At 34.4% G+C, this 20,094-nt stretch overlaps 1 pseudogene; it reads right to left on the bottom strand.

The window, feature by feature from the left end:
- Positions 1 to 13,521: 13,521 nt before the first annotated feature.
- Positions 13,522 to 19,888, bottom strand: LOC122324811 (annotated as a pseudogene).
- Positions 19,889 to 20,094: the final 206 nt, after the last annotated feature.

Raw genomic sequence — 20,094 nt, 5'->3', positions numbered from 1 at the left:
GCAGAGTACCTCTGTTGATAACAGGAAGTAACATTAAAACATCTAGAAAATGTTTCAATCTTTTATATATTCAACATCTTACATATCTTTTATGTAGATGTACATCAAATGATTAATCACAATTGTTTGATCAATATATATATATATATACATATATATATATATATATATATATATATATATATATATATATATATATATATATATATACACACATTTATATTTAACTTGTACAATATGTGTTTATCTTTAAGTTTACAAGTAATGACAAATACAAAAATAAGGGCTGTGTCCTGTAGCGTGACATTGCAAATTAAAGGGAAAAAGAAATTCATTTTCAGGGTTAGGTTATGGTATGTCACAACATAAAGCTACTTTGATAAATCAACCTCCCATATATAAAAAGTAATCAACATTTGAAGTTGATCAAAAGAATTTAATCAAAGTCCACCTCACCTAAGACAAAGATGACTATTGTTTTGATTTTTATGACAACTAAAGCCTATTTTAATCCACACTTCAAATGCTGAATACTATATACACACAGACATATATTTTGAAAATATTCATGTATATTCACAAGTTAGATCATATATAAAGCATAATATATTTTCTAAAAAAACTTTTAAAAAACATGCATACAGTAAACACACATTATGTAAACAAAAACTTATGTATATTTTAATTAATAAATGTGGTAAACATTAAATAGTATTATTAGTAGATAAATCATGCCATGAAATAAAACGAATAGCCTTCAAACCGAGAAAGAAAATGGCATACGTCTTCTGTGCATATACACAAAACATCAGGTTTCTGTTCAGAAGTTTGAATAGAGAAGATTTCTTTACCTATAGAAATTCCTTCAACACTTGATGAGATCTTCTTCCAGGGTGCGGTGGGTTCTAGGTTGGCCGTGCCTGATAACACATCCGAACCTTCTCCAGACTCCTGCATGTCTAGAGAATAATGGTTAGAAATGGGAATTTATGAAGCAGGCATCTTAATATGTGGTGTGGATGCATTTCTTGGTGAGTATGTCAAAGGCAAAGTCATATTTTTGCAGAACTATCAAATCTTTTTGGTCGTAGTCTATATATAAACCATCAGCTATTATCTAACTAGTCGTAATTGTTTGCACTGGATTTTTATTTTCCAGCGTGGCACAAAAAATTAGCATAGACTTACTGGCATGTTTGAATACACGGATGGTAGAGCCAGAGGCGAGCACCCAGGGCAGAGATGCATGATTGAGCTCATCACTTAAGATCAGACAGCCCTAAAAGAAATGCACGTATGTTAAATTAGTGAGAAAAAAAAAAAGTCAATAAGAGAACAAGAGTGTATGCATATACATATACACACACACACACACACACACAATTTAAATGATAAGTACATAAATTTAAAAAATTAATAATTTCACATAATAATTTTATCATGTAATTTTCTTTACAGCCAGTGTGGAATTTTTTTCTCGAAAAGCATCCCCCTTTGTAAAACCACCATACCTCCTTACCATGCCCTTTTTGGAGTTTATTAACTTGCTCACGCCAGAATGTTCAAATTGTCTAGTTATGTTAGTTACATTAAACAATGATTTACCAATCAGAAACTTAATTGCACTATAAGCTAATCTTAACCCAGTAATTTCTCATAGAAATGGGTTCTGAAGTTCTTTAAAAAGACATAAAGGTATGATTTTATCACTGTGCACAGGAGAGCTGATATTATCCAACTTTGCAAAAAAATAAATTAATAAAAATAAATTAATTGAAATAATAATAATAATATATAAAATATAATTTAAACACATCTTAAGAGTCAAAAAAGCAAGCAGTCAAAATGTCCTTATAATTACAGCAATGAAAAATATCCCATGTATGGGTTTTGTTTTTATATTCATTAATACAAACAATGTTCTTTTCGAATATCAGCACATGTGTAAAAACGATATACTGTGTTTATACAATAGCAGAGCAATACAGTGTTCTGTTCATTCACTTCTTATGATCTGATGTGTGTGCCTACTGTCCACCCTCTAAACAGTATTCCAAAACTACTAATATCATACAAGAATTTAAGATGGCAGTATGCACAATTGTAAATGTAAAGTGGCTGGGAACCCATATAACACCCCACTCCTGTGCAAACCAAAGGAAATCCATAAGGAAACAGATATAGACCTTGTAAGTACATCAATTTAAAAAAAAAAAAAAAGGACTACACATCACAATGTTCTTTCTGCTTTGATGCAGAAATTCTTAGCATTCAATTTGAGTTGTTTGTTTATAGTAAAATCCATACCCTTTTCCTGTAGGTGTAGGAATATTCATAGAATTTATGTAAAACCCATTCCAAGGCCATGGATGATTCAACCCCTAAAAGCCTGGCCACCAGCTCCTCAGCTCACTCATACTTGTCAAGATTTCCTGCAGAGATAACAAATATCTCAGTGATGCAACAATAAATGTGTATAATAATAGAAGACTGTTTCATTTGTTTTGTAAACATCAGACTCAAGGGACGTATCGCCAGATAAGAAATAAAGAGTTTTCATAGTGTTGCATCTTTCTTTTCTCATAAAAACTAAAACCTCAACTTGATGCAGACGGATGACTCAACAAGAACTGAATATGAATAATTATTCTAAGTGTCCAGTGAGAGCGTGGAAAATTATAATGACAAGGTCAAAATTTAGATTAATATTATAAAGAGGGCCGAGAAGTATAAACTTACTTAAAATATCATATACATTATTTGGCCCTTTTATCACAGAGAAGCGGTGGTAAAGCCTGGGATAGCAAGTATTTGTACTACCTATCTCTTGCCTGGTGCTGCTCATCCCCATAGTATTTCACTGTGCACTCAGAGGCAGTATCAGCGCATGTGCCAGTATTCTCCAGCAAAGCCGAGAAGTAGTTATGAGCCCATATTAATAACATCTTTCAGAACACTCTGTGTGTCTGCAGAGAAAAAAACAAAAACATGGAATAAACTAGACATGAAAAATAATAATAATTCTTTAAAAAAAAAAAAAAAAAAACAACACTTTAAAAATGCGTATACAACTAAAACTCACACCATATTCATTTCTATGAGCCTAAAAGGAATACTGTTTGTGTGTGTGTGTAGTAACATATATTTGTGTTGTACTTTATTTGTGCATTTTTGTCTGATTATCTCTATCTTATTACTTTCACAAAATGCACTGCATGCGTCTTGCATCTCTGTTCATATGTAATGAATCTGCACATGTGCAGGGCTGCTCTGCAGTGGTTTGATTCATCTACCAATCTAAATAAGTCAGAACACAAATACTTCTTATGGGTTTTACGTAATGATTCAGGACAGGCTAAAGAAACTGGAAAATGTAATATGGTGTATTACTTTGCTTATATAAATATAGTCAAATCTGAACACAAAAAATTGCAACTGCAAAATATTATAAATTTAAAAATACAATATCATTAAAAAACTGTTTAATCTTGCAATGAAATTCTTTGCAGTGCAATTTGTGCTGTTCTAAACATAAGAAGATACAAGTTAGATTTAAAAAAAAAAAAAAAAAAATTGATTCTATTGATTCAGACAGTCATCTTCTGGCAGGATTGGTGACTGGATCCAGCATCTGATGCTGATACTCCTCAAGGTCAGTTGTGGGTAAGGTGTGACCCGCTCCTTAGGAGTTCATCTTGGCTCCCAGGGACACTGCATATGGGCCTGTTCCAGTTGTCTCTGATACTCATGTACAGATTCCTAGTGTAGAAAGTTCTCAAAGTCCTGATACAGTGGAACAAGCCTGGAAAAAAGAGAATCAAAGCAAAACTTACTCTAAATGTAAATTATTTTGAATAACATAGTAGTGATGCACCTGGCATCAGTTTTAAGATGCCCTTGAACTAAATTCAACGAAATAATTTTGTCCTGCTCGGACAAACCGAGGACTGTTGTATTACAAAACAACGCTTATGAGCATTGACCACAAGGTGACAATACAAAGTTTAAAAATATGTGAAACAAGATCTTTAATTAGCAAATGATGTTATTATTTTGTCTTGAGGTTACATTTAAACTGTATGTTTATGCACAAACATTATTCTGAACACCTGTTGATATAGCGCACCTTCTGTTCTTCCCTCTCTGGCAGATGACACTTCTCAAACTTCCAGTCCCTCAGGAAATCTCATAGATAGTCAAAAATGATAGGATACCATAACTTAGCCATGTAGTGGAGACTGACGGCGAGCGGCGGGGTCTCCTCAAGCGACTCCATAAATGGCTTTTATGGCCGAAGTACATGAAACATGATGGCTCTGTAGCGCACAAGATGAATATATAAAAATAAATATCTAAACATTACCAAGTACCAAGGTTAACATCAACAGCATAAAACTGATATTAACATAAAGGAAGATTGATAAAAAACAGATTATAGTAGATTTATTTTGTCTACACTTTATTTTAAAGACTTTTTCATGATAGGTGGGTACTGAAAGAATGAGAATCGATACCACCACAATAATTAGGGATGGGCTCAAATGCAGCTAACAACACCCTGAATGTTTTAGTAATTGCAAAACAATTGCACCGTTAATTATATATACACATTCTCTATGAAACAGTAAAACTATTGGGACACAGAAACGCTAACAGCTTTAAACATAAGGTTACAGACACCAGAGATGATCAGAAAGGCAGAAATCATTTATCACCCCAGCCAAGAATATTAGCAGACTTTGTCCTTATACTCCACTGCTAACAGCAGAATGTAGTCAAACTCATGTTTCTCTTAAATGCATCCGCTATGAAGCCTGCCTTTACTGTAAGGGAATGGCATTATCCACTCTTCAGAACCTGATTCAAGCGTTATTCGCTAAAGCTCAGTTAAGTCAGAGTTAACACAGTTTGTGTCAGTGCTGATGTGAAAGCCATTTGTGGCTTGCATTGCTAAATACAGGAAAGTCTATATTTGTTCAATTTGGTCGTGTCTTCTTCCTGAAAAAAGAGGCCAGACAAATCTCTCCCTTTTTATAAAGCCTAGAAATGTGCTCAAACTACTAAATACTGTAGTATTAGAGCTGGATGTGAAATTATTTTAAAGAAATTCATTGTACATCCTACATTGTACTTCTTCACAAATGGCTTGAGAAGTTAGTCATTACTTATTAACATTAAAACAACATGGAAACTACAATCCTTGGGCCACTTCATGCCAACTATGCTTGTATTTAATATTGGTCAAATGTAAAAATTCCATACCAACCTAAATAAAATAAAGGTAATTACATTTACATGTACATTTCGGAAATAATTTTAATGGTAAAAAGAATAATTTTCCAGCTATCAGATGTTAGTCACTCAAATCAGTTTAAATTGATTCACTGAAACTGATAATAAGACCCATATTTCACAAAAAGAACATTATTAACTTTTAATTTTAAAAAAATAATAATAATAAAAAAAAATATATATATATATATATATATATATATATATATAATAATATATATATATATATATATATATATATATATATATATATATATATATATCATTAATCAAAACTCAATATCATTTACATTAGCACAAAACCTGCACACCTGACCCATGGGTCCCATTTTGATGGCCTAGTGCAGAAAAACTAGCTCCACGACAGCACACTCATGTTCTTGGAAAGCTGGTATATGGAACTCAGAAGTGCATTGAGCAAGCATCCTCAGGTTACAAGAACAAAGCATTTGCTCTCAGTTACGCGACAGAACGCTACACTGTTATTTCCCATTGCTTGTGTCCAATACAAACAGACAGCCAAACTAACCCAAACAATTAATTTTGATCATATTCATCCAGTACTGATGCTTTTTCATTGTTGAACATTAAAGCCATTATCATAACAACCCTCAATTTCATTTGAGTCACGAACAAACATATGACGTTTAATCATTAAAACGATGCAGTCATTAGTACATTTGAATGTAAATTAAAGGAAAGTCAGAAGTTTTAGTACGCGACCAACTGGCCCAATGAACATTAACTAGTACTTTGCCGTAGTTCTGGATTCTGATTGGTCAACGCAAACTCCCACGACAGTAAAATTTGCAATACAATGTACAGCTATGACATAAAACAGCAGATCACTGTATCACCACACAACACCATAAAACAAACACTAACTTCTGTTTTGGGCCAGGAACTGTTTCTTCTAGCAGAACCATGATGCTTAGCGAATTTGTTTACCAAATAAACAAAATTCTTTTTTTCTTTTTATTTACTTTTTTTTTTTTTTTTTTTTTACCACAAGGGCTATACCTCATTCTAACTGCAATGCTTGAGTCAAAGAAGTGATGTTTTTTATTTATGATGTGATGAACTAAGGTGTAAAATAATTTATCATTCATATTTTCACCATCATATGTGAATTATGAATTGCAGCTGAGTAAAATAAATAAATAAATATTTCAATAAATAGGTAAAAAGAGAGAGAGAGAAAGAAACAATAAACAATACACACTTTCAATTTCGTACATTTTAAAATACAAGTGAAAGATGCTATAACGGTTAAACGATTTGAACACGCGAAAACTTCAAAAACTGAACCATGATACACACCCAGCCACCCCCTCCACACTCAGGCCAGACAGACGCCTTTCCTGAATCTAAATTCGAACGCAAGCCAAAAAAACCAATACAGAGAACAGAAATATTTGTTTAATTTAACTCAGCATTAATTACAGCACAAGCGGCTCCGGTGTATACGCAGGCGTATTTCAGGTGTGTGGCACTGGGGCGGCCTCACCTTCTCCGCCGGGCAGCATTATCTTTGCGGAACAAGCAGTGGTTCTTACGAGCCCGTTCCGCCCTTTCGTGTCTTGTTTCTGCGTCCGATGTAAGGCATCCCGTTTGAGAAGCTTACTAGAGTTTGAGTCATGACAGGCCGGCGATATGCGCACAGATCTCCAGCTTCACTTGTGTAATCTAGTTTTCCCGTATCCTCAAAATCGTCGAATGACAAACTACGCCCACTCCTAGATTACAGGCAGATCCGCCTTCTGCGAACTCACAGCCAATGGGCCAGGTAGCGTCACATGGGCGTGAAGCAATAATGCATATTCATCGCCGGCGACGACATTAGCCTATAGTAACCTTTCCAGGGCGTAAACCACTAACCTTCTGTCTCTGCGTCACACATAGCACTTTTTATAATTGGATGCTAGATAAGCTCTAGACTGTGTGGAAACTCTGACTACTACACTTTTCATGACCATGACAAAATAGAGCATATTCTACGTACAAATGTAGCTATATATAAATGAAGTTTATTAACTTACACAGCAACAATATATATATATATATATATATATATATATATATATATATATTTATATATATATATATATATATATATATATACTCATACATTTTACTAAAATAAGGTAAGCTACAAAATATGAAGTTAAAATGTCTAAAATAGCTATTTTCAGTCCCTTCTACATTGAAAGAAAGGCACTACTTCTTAACATTGGGAAAAGTCAGAGGTAAGTTCAAACCTTTGGTTTGTCGTTCACTTATCATAGCAATAACGTTAATAAAAATAAAATTGTAAAATAAAAAACTAAATGAGTAAACTGTAAGTTCCTTTTGTACATACATATGCTGTTATATCCCAGCAAGCCTTAGCCATTCATTGCTACAGTGAGAAGGCCAAAACTGCTAGAACTAGACCATGTGGATGATTTTCTCAGTTCCATTTAAAATTATGTATTAAAAATGTTATTTTAGTCTCTGTCTGCAGCCTTTGACATCTATTTGACAGCTTCAGGTAAGGGGCGTGAAACTTTTATATTCTCTTGGTCCCATTAGCAGGTCAGATATGACATCATTTCCTGTTCATTTAATGGTCATATTCACCTTCCATCACCTTTAGTGCGGCGTAGGTAATAAAGTGTAGAGAACTAAAGGCAAGATAACATATTTACATCCACACATCTTACACCATCAAAACTACCACAGATGAAATGGAGCTGCTAACGCTTTCTTCATCTATTATACAGACCTCTTTGGTCTAACTTTGGCACCAAACATTTGCCAAACAAAATATTTTATCTATAAGTAAAGAATAACTTTTATAGTTTATTTATTCCAGTATTATTAATATTAGATGATATATCTAACACATCAGTTCTCACTTCAAAATCAATGGGGATTTGATTTAAAACCTAAAAATACTGTATGTTGCATAGCAATCCAAAACAAGTCCTTTCTTTCAGTAAGTTTTCATACAGACTCAAGTGAAACATTCATACATTAGCTCTGATAGCTTGACTGATATGGGAAATAGGTTATATTTTAAAAACAGTGACCAAAAAGCCCAGAAGAGCAACTGAAGTCAACTAAAACATGTCATTGTGTTAGTATACTAGACCCAAGGAAAAACAGACTGTCATATTTTCATTACTGTCACATATTCTACTCAGATTATATGTGATCCGTCTGTAGGTATAGCATAGTGCCTGTACACAACTGATGACACTCATATATATATATATATATATATATATATATATATATATATATATATATATATATATATATATATGCACTTTTTAAGAGATCCAGCTATAAACATGACAAGCAGTTTGTCATGGAGTTGTGTGTGCATTCAACCCAATATATAGATGTATTCAATTCCTTCCCAAGTTATCAAACAAAACTGTGTGTCAAATTGGAATTTGAATTTTATAGTTTGTCTGTTTACCTTCATTAAATATCTACACAGTATAGTGCAGCACAACTGATGTAATCATATACATTTTAGTTTAAAACCTTTCTTTTTCATCCTAAATGAAAAATGAATGAATGCCGTATTTGCCCTCCCTGCTTTCAGAGCACGGTCCATAGCTAACTAAATTATAACCATGATAGACTGTAACGTCTTCACTTTATTTTTATTTCAATATTGAATTTGTTTCATTCTATTTGATCTGTGTTTTCTATTACTCCTACTATGCCCATCCTGAGTAATTAAAAGCCAGTCATTAAATCATCTTGAGTCAAACCCAGACTACACCCCGCCCCCTTAGCCAAAGCAGTTGTAGTATACTAATATCATGTGATTACAGTTATGCGCATAGCGCAGCTCTGACAGAACTACTACTTCTGCCCCAATCCTCAAAAAACTCATATCTAAATCCTATTATATAAATACAGACATTGCCCTAGCCACAGTTGTACTTTCAAGTAGCTATGCAGGCCACCATTTTGTCCTTTGAATAGTTCTATAAATACCCGGTCATAGCATATAATGCCTTCTAGTCTACTCTTAGACATTCCTGTTCATTCGATCTGAATGACAGAAAAGTTGCTTATTTTCATATAAACAAATCCTCAAATCAATGCGACGTGTTCCCCATATTGGATCAATTCTGTACTTAATGAAATCCTTGCACGCTATGCGCCTCTTACTTGCTTTGTTAGGGACACTTAACTTCCTAGCGATTATACGTCGAATTGAGTTAAAGAGACCGTCTCTTTGCATTTAGTAACAAGTGGCCCTCGTCATTATACATCCCTGTCATTGTATTCTTCACAGCTTTATACTGTTTCAGTGCTTTGTGATGCAACTATTTTATTAAGCGCTATATAACTCTAAAAATGATTGATTGATTGATTAAGACATGCTACTGTTACCTATTCTACAGTGATGTATTTTGTAGAAGCCCAGCTCAAGTTAAGCGTCACTCTTGTTCCTTAGCAACAAAAAGATTTTCCACTGGCTTTTAGATTATTGCAATAAATAAACAATTTGACTAACAACAGTTTATGATTCTAAGTCGTTTTGTTCATCAGATTTCACACAACCTTTATGAAATTTTAGACATTTCCATTACTAAAAATATAAATACCAACGTAGCCTACAAACAAACCACACAGTCGGTCGCATGATTAGAATGCTCACCACCATTTTGGCTTCTGGCCAGTATTTTCACTTTTTATTAAAAAAAATGGACTAAGCGAGTAGATGAGTTGACCTGTACAGCGTGGAGACATTTAATGTCCTGAAGACTTAACAGTCCAATTTAGCCATTTGTTAGCATCCACATTTTCAAGGCAGGTAAAGCTTTTTTATAATGAAACAAAAACAAAACCACAAGAGGGCATTACTGAGTGTATTTTATGTGAGCAGAATGCTTAGCCTTTTTTTGGATAATCATTGACTTCCTTAATATTTCATAATTTTCACATGCATATGCTGACATGCACTCTCATTGCGCACCTCTGCGAGAAGCTTTGCATAAGGCTGGGCCTCTCAATGGATCTTTTTTAGGCATTTTAACCCAGATGTCTGTGATATTACCTAGAGTTTCTAATGAGAATATTTGGGCAAGCCTTACAGGAAAGTATTTAGTGAACATCAATTTATGTGAGAGCATACAGCATTAAATTTATCATGGCTGAACACCCCAAACACAGACACCATGACAAATGATGCAATAAGCCAACAATAAAGGCAAGCCTGCAAACCGATCTTGTTCATATCAGTCCATTTGCAGTGTGAATTCCCTTCTTTATCAATGCAAAGATTAATGGTTTCATCTTACTATTGCAAGCGTTTTTACAAATCTAACCATGAGAACTAACTTTGATTTGCAGCTGAGATCAAAAGAAAATATACTAGTAATTCTTTCTGATACATGTAATTCTCTATTTTTTTCTTTTAATATGAGGAGAGAGGGGAGGAGACCAAATAAAATATCAGTAAAAAGCAATTTTTGAGGATTTATGCTGGTATTTGTATCTCACAAACAATATTTTTGCATTGCACATAATGTTTTGAGTCCCATCGTGCCTCATTAGTTAAAAGAGACTTTCTTTATAAAAATCTCATATTAAATTTTTTTATGCATGTATTTATATATTTTTATTTTAAAAGGTATACAATTTGTTTTACCCTTCTTCTAGAGACATTTAATCTTAAATTATGAAAACCCGTACAAATAGTGCGGTAAATTGTGAACATTTGAAATTATAATAATCCAACATATTTTAACATTTAATTAAAAATGATGTCCATCAATCTTTATGTCAAAGTCCCTCTGTTGTGGCGTCATTTTCACAATATAAATCTATTAAAAAACGAATTTCCAATACGTTGTAAATTTCACAAAATGAGTGAGGATTTGTGAAATTTTGTTTTGAAAAGTTAATTATATTTATATAGCACTTTTACAATAGACATTGTTTAAAATCAGTTTTACTGAAAAAAAATGTCTCAACGGTCCTCATATTAGAAATGATGCCTAATAATATATGTAGTGGAAATTACATTTGTTTTTAAAACAATTAAAGAAACAAAAGACTAACTTAAACATCAGAATTGAATACACTGGGCTAAAAGCGGCCACAGAATCACCAATACACTGTAAGTAAAGTTTTCTAACAAAATATATAATTGGCTATTTACTGGTTAATTTTAAACATGGCTTTGCTTGACTGACAGAACCATTACTTTCTTTTCTGAGGCGCTCTGGGAGCTCCAGACATGCAGCCGAATGCTATTTGAATGCTGTTTGGTCTCTTCTCTAATAGAACAAAAAGCTTTTTGCTCAATGGACTGAAACAGCCAGCCTGGAATATTGCTGGTTGTTCCTCCATGGACAGCAGATAAGAACCTATCAATCTTAGCTTTTGTCTGCTTTTGCCAAAGTTTCCATTATGACACAAAACAATGTGCTGGTTGTTTGGTCTTCAAACCATACAAAAGCTTGCAAAGAACCAATTTCCTTAGGCTGTCATCAATGAGGAACTAATTTTTCTTGCTCTATGCATTTGGAAATACAAACAACAGAAGAGTGAGGACTCATTATCTGCCTGTCTGAAGAATTAAATGCACCTGAAAACCTGGACAATGCTGAATTCAAATAAGAAACATAATGAGAAAGGATATTTTGATAATGAGTGTTGAGCTGTAACAAGACATATAGATTCTGTCTTGATGAAGCATGACTGGATTCTAAAGAGCTTTATAAAAGAGAAAATGATAGAATATAAATAACACTTTCACCATATTTCTTCTACAAAGTATTTGCAGAAGCCCATTACACATACATAAGGAAAGAAACTAAAAGCTCTTATTAGTAGACAATAATGCACATAAGTAATAATAATAATAAATATTTTTTATTACAATGGCAATGATTTTCACATAGCAGTTTAAGTGATGTTACTTTTGAAATGACACATTTCAGGCCTGATCACTAAGCCCTTTCTCAAGTGCCTATACTTTTAAGGTCTAGACAATGAAATATGTGCAATAAAAATGCATATTTTAACTGAGGACCTTGTGGTTTCTAGATTTCCTGAGATATATTAATAGTATTTAAATGTAATAAGTCGGACTGACATTCCTTTAAAGCAACACATAAATCTAGAGTACAGTTTTGCAGCAGAAAGAGAATTTGCTTTTATTTATTTATTCTTTATTTCAATAGTGTGGGGATATTTAATCATTATATAGAATTGGAGGCAATTTTTCAGAAAATAATTAAAACATAAGACAAAACAACCCCCAAATATCACATACAAATTCAGACATTTTATGAGTCTTAAATTTCTTAACCAGAAGATATTTCGAAGTTAGGACTTAATAAATTGATAGTCTGTCTCAATAAAGCCTCAAAAGATAATTCTATCACATTCACTGTATACATTTTTAGTTTTTCCTCTTTAAAATGTTACATTCAGAGAGTTACTTACCAATAAGCCTAAAATTCACTAGCAATTTTATGCATTTATTCTGAATTTGAACAAATCTATTCTCAATGTAAGAAAAACAAATACATTCCACATAAAATGCATTTTGAATCCTTTTTTTTTTTTTTTTTCACATTTTAAACATAGTGGAGCACATTTTAAAAAAATTCTTACTTAAAACCAACTGAAAGATAGCTAGTTAGCTATGCATTAGCTTTATATAGGAGAGCTCAAAACTAGCGCAAACAAGCCTAATATTGCCTCCTTGAACAAACTCCAAAGAACATGTTTTATAGGAGAGGCTTAATTTACTCTTGGATATAAAGAGAGCAGACTTGGCAAGCTGAAACCACTGTAGACTGGATTTATAGGACTAATGAAGAGAGAGATTTAAAATTTAATTTTACCTTGCACCAAAGTAAGCTGGAAACAGAGGCAGTGAGGAATTGCTATAGACAAATCTTACACCCACCCAAAAAACAAACTTTCAAAGTTCCAATCCTCTAAAAAAAATTTAGTGGGGTGGCTTTGCAGTACAACGAGTTTTTAAGTTTACACTTTTTGAGTTAAAAGCGACTGAAAAAAACAAGCAAAAACATTTAGATTTAAAGAAGATGATAAAAAGAAGAGGAAAAAAAAAGATGATATTCCGCCTTGACTAATTTTTCATAATTCAGTTCACACTTTAAAAGAAAATGAGAAAAGAGGACTCGACCACGCTGCAGCTGTGGACAGAGGAAGCATCTCACTCCTTCCCGCGTTTCTTCCTCATGAGTCGTAGTCTTTGGAGCGCCCACTGGTGGACGCCCTTTTTGGAACCGCCGTGCTGTTTGGCTTCTTCCAGAACTTGTCCAGACCCGAAAGGATCCTCCTCAAACTGCTGCAGAAGAGCCGTCCAGCCCGAGGAGGCAAGTGGTCAGCACCTGAGAACTCCTATCAGGGAACAAACCTGAAGAAAGAATGGGACATGGATAAGTAACAGTAATAAAAAAACAAATGTGACATAAGGCCTTTCTAAGAAAAATGTTTTAAAAAAAACCCCAAAACAAATAAAAATGTTCTTGACTGTATACAAATATTCAGTGCAGGAGTCTTCATACCTGTTGCTTTGCATGAGTGTGTCAGAGTCATCCCCATACATGTATCCTTATCTGCATTCTTACTGGGCCTGTAAATATTTTTGTGCCATGTCTCTGCCACCTCTGAAGGGCTGATCATACACATTACCATCTCATCCTCTCCACCAGCAAAACCACTGTCCATCCCTGAAAACCACAAGCAAAGAATAGGTTTCATACCTATAAAAAACAAGGCAAGCCTACCCAACCAGAAAGTATGCATCTAACAGACATTTCTGATTACTGGACTTGGATTTTTAACATTTACAGTCAAAATATTTCCAGCAAAAAAGTACATGCACGTAATTTACCATTCAAAACTTTTTTTTATTGTTTGACCCAATATTTATTCCATAGACCATTAATTTGCATAAAGCATACATTTGTAAAGTACTGGCAAGCAGATTGAGATCAAATTGTAATATTTTGTGGTGAATAATGTAGCATGGGACTTCTCCAAGTATTCAATATCTGATTGGATTATAAGAAAGCGGCTTTGATATTACCATACAGAAAAAGTAAGATAAAGTTGTTAAATTAAAGAAATGTTTATAGATTCTGTATTAAACACTTAGAAATCATAGTAAGACCAACATTATTACAATTAAAAAAGTTTATTTTTATGTTTATATTTGTGTGTTTTAATTGCAGGCAGTAATTGAAACTAAAAAGCAAAAGCACATTCCTATCTTAAACGACCTTCTTAGTGACCTAAAACCAGTAATCTGAGATCAGCAAATCCCAAGGGTTGATTACCTTGCTTTGATTAAAGAGTCTCTGGTCATACTGAGCCTCACTGGAGAGTCGAGGTTCGGCTGGCCAAAGGGCAATGAGTTCACTGATGTCCCTGTCCTGATCTCTTTGTAGTTTTCGACCTGAACAGACAAAAACCATGCTGACATCAGTTAAACTCATATTAACACCTCATACATACAGCCACACTCATCACACTTCATTACACAAGTCTCAAACTGGGAGTTTGAGAATTGTCACATGTACATCTTTTGAGAAAAAAAGCATGAATAATTAAAGCGATACAGATTAAATGCATTTTTAAGGAGCATGACAAACTTGGTCTAAACACAGGAATGTGTCAGTTTGTTTCACTAAAAGGTGCCTGATGTAAAAGTGAACACCTGCGGGAGTGCGTGTGAGATCAGAGGACAGAAAATATGTGCGAAATCATGTAGGTTAAAGTGGGCGTGTGCACCAGTTCCACCAGAACATATTTGAATCATTCAGGGCAAAAGCGTAAAATGCATGCACCTCTTATCAGGGCGGCTCTGGAGATGTTCCTGTCATGCTGCCTTTCTTTCCTCCTCTGCGTGGCGCGGATCTCGTCACGCTCCACAACTTCTGTGTCCTCACCACCTGAGAAAAAAAAATCAAAGACAGCACAGATGGTGATCTAAATCAAAAGATCTGACAGCATACTTATGACCTGACATGACGGTCAGTCAAATCCAGGAGTCAAGACCAAGTTCTTCTGCTTTGTACACTTTCCATTAGATTCAATATAAAATGTTGTAAGTTTTAAATGATAAAATGCAGACAGGAACAAGTATTTCATTGATTATTATAAATAAATATTCAATGTTTCAGAAAATTTCCCATACACTGTATTGGATATAATGTAAAAGGATGAATCATATTGAATCATTCATTTTAAATACATTCCATTTTGTGCTACTTAAACCTTAAAATTAAATTGGTTTGATACCACATTGCCAAATTAAATTAAAAAGCGTAAAAAAGCACTCCCAATTCTTATTGAGCCTTTAGACCAGTGGTTCCCAACCTTTTCTTGTTTGAGGCACCCTTGGAAAGCCTTTCAAAGTTCGGCACCCTTATAAGGAAATAGATATTTAAAATCTCTGTAGCTTTTTATTATTATTTATTCATTTGTTTCATTTCGAGAGTTTGCATGCAACAACACCTTATACCTAGTCCTAGATGATGTGAGAATACTGTTTACTGATTCTGCCTTAATAAAAAAATTTTTGTTGAAATTTTGGCGGCACCCTCAAAAGATCTCACGGCACATAGTGCGCGGCACACAGTTAGGAACCACTGCTTTAGACATTCAGTTATAGTGTATGTTTTTCTACCTTTGTCACCATGGGCTTTGATCCCAGCTCTCCTGTCCCTAGCCATTTTAGCCAGCTCTCTCAGCTTCTCCTCTTTCTTTTCTTTCTCCTTCTGGGCCATCATCTTCTTTTCTCTTCAGGCTCTCATCTCCACAGCCTCTCTGGCCTGTACACATCCACAAAACCATCAGTATCAATCATGCACTCAAGAGTAAAAACAAGAGTTTAAAAATATTGTCCAGCCCACATAAGAACTTTATTTTCTTCACTGGGAATGTTGTAAAAGTAAGCATTTCCACCAAGAAGAAGCTAAAACAGTAAATTAATTACTTTCCAAACTCAATTACAGAGATTAAAGAACCTCGAGAGACTACTCAAGAGAAAGAGTTACCCAGTATATTGCTGCAGATAACTTTTGTCTGACAAACTGTTTCTGTAATGTTGACAGAGTCGTGAAGATTTCTTAACTTTCTGAAAGTCAGCAAAGTGGGATTCAGAGTGTTAAGGGAAGGTGTTGTACCTTTCTGTCTGCAATGTATGCAAAGCCTCAGCCAGCGCAGCAAAGTTCTCATTGATGTGGACAGTTTGAAGTCCTCGTCCGTCAGCAGCCAAGCGCTTTATCCCAGTGGAATGGTATAACCCTGAGAAGCAACACAGTTGTATTCATGGTCAATATTTTTAAACCAACAATAAAGAGATGAACAATTGATTGATGCAGCGATACCTTTGCATTCTTCAGTTTGATATACAAGGTGGAATCTTCCCTCCTGCTGTTCTTTCACTGTCATCTTAAAAAAAAAAAAAAAAAACAGGAGAGGAAAAAACAGACATTGAAGTTAGTTAAGATGTTCTCAGAAATATTTCCTCCAGACAGTTTTCTGTTGATTCTGAGTGTAAACAATCCTGATGACTACTCGATGCTGAGATCAATAGTTGGTGGGAAGCAAAGTCCTACCTTTCTGCTTGGAAAGTGCATGACTGGAGCAGGAGGATGGAGGTCCACGAGGAATTTTCTTATTGATTCTGTCAGAAAACCACAAACATTGAGTTTCCCACACAGATCACACTCACTCTCTTAAAACTAGGTTTAAGATGACATACTTGAAAGCGTGGGGTTCCATTGGGTCCTTCTGCATTTCCACCATACGGATGACTCTCTGTTTTGCTCCAGAGTTAAATCACGAGTCCTTGCTGTGAAGCGTATACCTAAAAAAATAAAATAAATAAAAATATTAACACTTACAACACTCTGAACTTGTCAACAACATCTTGCGATGCAAAAACAACTGCATCTGTTCTGACCTTATAAAGAATGATATATACAACTTTGCTTGCACTGAATAATTCACGGTAAGCTCCAGCTCTCTTTTTTTGCAAATCAAAGGACCAGTTTAAATAATTTGCTGTAGTAATCGACAATATAGTGTTATAGTTTATAAGGTATACACATATTCAAAGTCTAGAGAAGCATTTCACAAAATATTAATGTAATGGGAACATCCCAGATGAAGACAATTAGGAAATAACATTACTCCCTTTGACAAGTACACCGCAAGAGCATTTGCAGCGGAACTGCTCTTACCTGATATACTGCGCTGGGGCCTGTTTGTCTGCATGTACGTACGCAGCATGGCGGCTGCAATTTTCTGTGAGACCTGTTTCTCCCAAAGCTGCTCTGGTCTTTTCTGTAAGCTACAGCAAAAAAAATATATATAAAAATCTACATACTAACCTGACTTCATAAGTGAGAAATTTCCAAGTACTATTGACTGAATTAAAATAGATTTAAAGTAACAACAATACCAATAACATTTATGCTTGTCAAGAAAATAAGTAATGTATTTAAGTTGAAAAGTCTGTCAGATACTGATGTATAAATGAAGCTTAACAGATCTGCTTTTGTTTACTATATTTATTAATCAAACAATATTGTAAGAAAACTATTTTAATATACCATTTGTTCTTTGGTGACCTCACCTCTTGTGCAGCCTCTTCATCAGGTTTCTGCAGCTCAGGATCATCTCGTTTAGCACTTCCTTGGGAAGCATGTCTGTGTACTTACTGAATATGACCTGTTTAACAAAAAAAAAAAAAAAAAAAAAAAAAAAAGACATCACATCCTCTTCCAAGTTTGAAACATTGAATTCTGAACAATTTTTTACAACACAAGAACTTGAGGCACCTTGTCTTTGCTTTGACCTTGCCCTAGCAATGGCATCATATTTGATCTTGCCCTCTGCATCCACTTGCACTGCCAGAGCATTGGAGTCCTTTTCTTCCTACCCATTTCCAGAAACTGGGCCACATGAATCTCTGGAAAAGCTCCTCCATCTCCAAAGTCCTTTTAAACAATAAAAAAAACATAAGATTAGCAAAGCAATTTACAGTGTGATTTCAGCAGAATAAGAAGCGTCACATGACAATTTAGGTGCACCCAAATTTTTGGCTGAATCGCATTTAAAACTTGTTTTAATTGTTTTTATTTATAAAATCACTGTCCATAAAGGCAATATTGACTTGCAAATAATTAACTAACAATCTAACAGCACAATTCTACAAGAAAGTTAACACTGAAAAAAAGTGTTGGTGCTTAACAGCTGAAATTTAAGCTTAAAATATCAACAGAAAAAAAAACTAAAACTAAATTAGCCAGGGAAATTTGTCAAGCCACTCTCTTCGAAACTTATATACTTCCCCCTTTTAAATTCAGCGGGCTCTGGCTTTAGTATTTCATTTTTAGGGGGGCTTCTCCCTCAGAGAGAACATTAGATATGATTATGCAAACTTCCTTTTATAGTGCTTATGAAAGCTGTATTACAATTACCTATTAAAGTTACTGAATGATTCTCAAGTATTTTTTGCTTGATTAACATTATTAGCCCTAACAGAAAAAATGCATGGATCCGATGCACTGATACACATTCAATATGTACTGATACACAGACTTAACTGAACGTGTTAACTTGAATACTTCAAGTTCAAGAATACTACTGAAGCCAGCCATTGTTATGTGTTGTGATCTGCTTGGAAAAAAGACCCATCTTTTTCTCCACTCAGTTTTATCAATTTCATTTTTCAAATAGCACTTACATTTAAAATGCATTTATTAGAGGACAATCCATGGTGAGAGTATGCATTTAAATGCACAATGCAGTTTTTAGATATTGAAATATGCATGCCTTAACTCATAAACAAAGATGAAGACATTACATAATTCAGAAACACGTAGCATGTACGTCTAACATATATTTATATACATATCTCCCATGACGTACCTCCAGTGACCAGGGCACCCATGATTTTCTGAAGCCATAAGGAGGAGGTTCTCTGCGGGTGGAGACCAAAGCAGTGGACTGGGACCTCTGAAGACAGAGATCTCTCCTCTGCCTCCAGCTGGTCCTAGGACAGTTGGGTTGGTGCAGGAGAAAACTAACGAAGAAAAAACAAATTAGGAATACATAAAATCATCAGGTGATCCATTGACTTACACCCATACACATTAGTATATGGGCGTACAATGTACAAACTCTAGATGCAGCGTATTTCAACCTGTGGAAATTTTGACATTTTATAACAAAGTTATAACAAACGTCTGCTTAAAGTATAAGAGGTACCTAACGTACTTAATTTCTACAATTACATTTCTATAAAGTCTATCAAATTATATGCGTATGGCTATGGATATTTTGTTTTCTTGCTTTGCTGTTGACGTAGCATTAGCTTCTTAGCATCAGTGTAATACAAAGAGCGCAAGACCGCAGGCCCCAGCGAGTCAAAAACACAACTCAGCCAGTGAATGACGAAAAATAACAACGAAAATCATGTTGACAAATAAAAACACGCAAATCGTTCAGTACTTACGTTTAAGGCAAAAGCAGAAACATAAAATCATAAAAAAAGATTCAGTGCGACTTACCTCGCCAGCGACATGGTGACTGTTTCTGCGTGCGTTCTGACGTCACGTCACTGAAATAACGTCTCGCGATGTTTGGGGGAGAGAAGTATAATTCAGTGAATAAATGACAAGGGCATATATTCTACGGAATTTATAGAGGCGTTTTATATGCAATTTTTACATACTATACTTTTTATAGCATAAAAAATCATGTCATATTATATGGAAAAACAGTGGAAGA

This window comes from Puntigrus tetrazona, chromosome 20 (genome assembly GCF_018831695.1).
Source record: "Puntigrus tetrazona isolate hp1 chromosome 20, ASM1883169v1, whole genome shotgun sequence".
Lineage (NCBI taxonomy): Eukaryota > Metazoa > Chordata > Actinopteri > Cypriniformes > Cyprinidae > Puntigrus > Puntigrus tetrazona.
This window is presented reverse-complemented; position numbering and strand designations above follow the sequence as displayed.